Source organism: Tamandua tetradactyla, chromosome 4 (genome assembly GCF_023851605.1).
Source record: "Tamandua tetradactyla isolate mTamTet1 chromosome 4, mTamTet1.pri, whole genome shotgun sequence".
Lineage (NCBI taxonomy): Eukaryota > Metazoa > Chordata > Mammalia > Pilosa > Myrmecophagidae > Tamandua > Tamandua tetradactyla.
Window position 1 is genome coordinate 198,150,049 of NC_135330.1, and position 2,552 is coordinate 198,152,600.

The 2,552-nt window shown below is 54.1% G+C and overlaps 1 long non-coding RNA gene across 1 annotated transcript; it reads left to right on the forward strand.

The window, feature by feature from the left end:
• Nucleotides 1-881: 881 nt before the first annotated feature.
• LOC143679650 (uncharacterized) lies at nucleotides 882-2,336 on the forward strand. Its single transcript, XR_013173888.1, has 4 exons — nucleotides 882-974; nucleotides 1,076-1,211; nucleotides 1,553-1,808; nucleotides 2,170-2,336. It is a non-coding gene; the product is annotated as an uncharacterized LOC143679650 (long non-coding RNA).
• Nucleotides 2,337-2,552: the final 216 nt, after the last annotated feature.

Sequence of the window (2,552 nt, forward strand, 5' to 3'; positions counted from 1 at the left end):
TTATTAAATTATTTTTGAATGTAATTTTTGGTGGGTATATACTATTCTGTTGCATAGACACATCATAATTTATTTAAAAACCTTTGTAATTTTGGACATATCCTCTAATTTTCTGAAATTATAAATGACACTGTGACAAACAACTTTGGAAAGTGGCAAAAAAATATTTTTTCCTTTCTTTTTCTTTTTGTGCTATACAGCTGAGACCCCTTGCCATGTCACCCAGGGACAGCCACAGGGCAAAAGTACAGCTTGCCACCAGCCTGCCCTTAACTGGGTGCCTGCAAATCTACCACCCATTCACCCACAGCTCCTCTCCTCTCCCTCCTACGCTCATCTCAGATTCTGGGCCATCTCCCCTTACCCAAGGAGGACAAGTTCATCCCACTGTCTCCTTGATGAGTATTTTGCTGCCTGAAGCCTTCGCTTAAGAAAAGAACCCAATGTCCTTGTCTCCAGCCGTCCTTTCCCAGGATGCGTGGTTGTACCCACCATTTTCCTGCTGGGTGTTAGCGGTCATGCAGGAGGGAGATGGCCTTGCTTATAGGGAGAGCCCCTTCCCATTGGCCATGGATGGAAAAGGAAGGAGCTCCCAGAGACTCCTCCTCATGCCCCCTGCCCAGCAGGGAGAGAAGGGAAGGAGCCACCATTCCTGCCGGGCGTCCTTTGGGATAGATTTCAGAGCCTTGGCATTGGAGATTCTGAAATGCCATCTCATATCATTCATTTCCTCATGGACAGTGTCCCTGAGATTTCCAGAGAGCTGAGCTTCCTGCTAGTCCTCAGCTCCCAGCCCCAGGCCCTGCCACCTGTGTGGGGCATCTGCCCGGAACCTGCCAGTCTCCTCACAATGACCCTCTGGAGTCCCTGGTCCCTGGTCCCTTGGAACCCTGGAAGCAGAATTCCGTTTGCGCTGTAAGCTCCACATCGCCGAGTGATGTCTTCAGCTCTTAGTGTCTTCCTGATGCGGCCTGGTAACTGCCTCGACCCTTCAGGTTCAGCGTCCTATCCCAACACCTCACGGACTTCACAAATCCATGAAAATCCTTTCTATATTTTTCATATGTGCTCCCAGGGACGATCCCTCCCACAGGGAAGATGCTGGGCCACCGACCCGTAAACCTCTGAGGCTACTGGATTGATTGAAGTCGCCTGATGGCCATTTGCATATCCCCCATGGCACCCCTAAGTTTCATAAAAGTTGAGTAAATGTAAGTTACACGTAATCTCACTTAGGCAAATTGTTCGAATAAGATCCATCTATTTTGCTGTGACTGCAGTCTACAGAGAGCAGCTTTAGGCGCTCAGTAAATTTGGGGGACACTCAAAGCTACCCTGGGAAGTGCTCCAGGTGCTGCCCAGTGAGCCCTTTGAGGGCAGTGACTGGCACGTGGAGGGCAGAGACCACCTGGCCCTGCCCCCAACAGCAAAGCCAAGTGCCGGACACAGGTGAGGGAGGTGGCCGGCCAGGCGGACACGCCCCAGTCCCTGGGTGTGCAGCCACACTGTGCCATCTAGGAAAGTGACCCAACCTTTCTGTTCCTCACTCGAGGCAAGGGCTGAACACGGAAAGGCACCGACAGTGCTCAGAGTGGTGCCGGGCACGCCCGGGGCGTTTATTAGATGCCAGCGATCACTGTCGTCATGGGGTGGCTGTCATGGCCTCAGCCAGCTCTTCCGTTCTGGGCGATGCCAGTCCAGATAGGTCCAGGGTCGCAGGCTGCGGGTAGCGAGAGAAGCCAGCACCGGGCCGGGGAGCTCGAGGAACCGGCTCCGGCGTCAGCCGAGACTGAGAAGCAGCAGGGCAGGTAGGAGCCAGGGCACGCCCTTAAACCTGGGCCCCTCACCTGTGACAGGCAGACAAGACCCTCTGCTCCACGCTCCCAGGTCAGGGCGAAGCTGTGCGTGTCAGTGTTTCAGAAATTCAAGGTGCCGCCCGACAAATATGGGGAGAACCTGTGTGGGGCAGGCATTCTCCTACTTGCCAGCTGGAAAACAGACGCATCCAACAGGCGTCTTTATGTGCACGTGCCCCGACCTCTGTGGCGCCCCACGCTGGGTTCCAGCTGCAGACAGGACACAAGTGTGGTTCTTGGTGGGAAAGTCGGACAGACGGAGCCCGGGGCCCTTCAGCAGCTGAGCCCCTCCCGGGTGATGTTTGCTCCACAGCCTCGAGCACCCTCAAGTCGGCGGATGAGCCCCCAACTGTAGGAAGCCCTCCTGGAGAACCCTCAGCAGCACGTGCTACTTAATCTGAGCGGGCCTGGCGTCCTCTTTAGGAATTTCACCACGGATGAGCCCTTGTGCTAGTTTCACACTTTCAAGGATAAAGCTGTTTGCATGCATTATTTACTACTGCAGTCGTGAAGGGTAGGCGCACTTTGGTTTTCTTTTTTCTCTCTCTTTTTTTTAAGCAGGCAAAGAAATGGCAGCTCAGGGGAGTTGTAAGATGTGATCAGACCCTCAGCCCCACGCCTCATGCTCATCTCCCCTCCAACTCCAGTTCTCCCCTCACGGGCGGTACTGGGGCCACTGGCGCACCGGACCCTTTA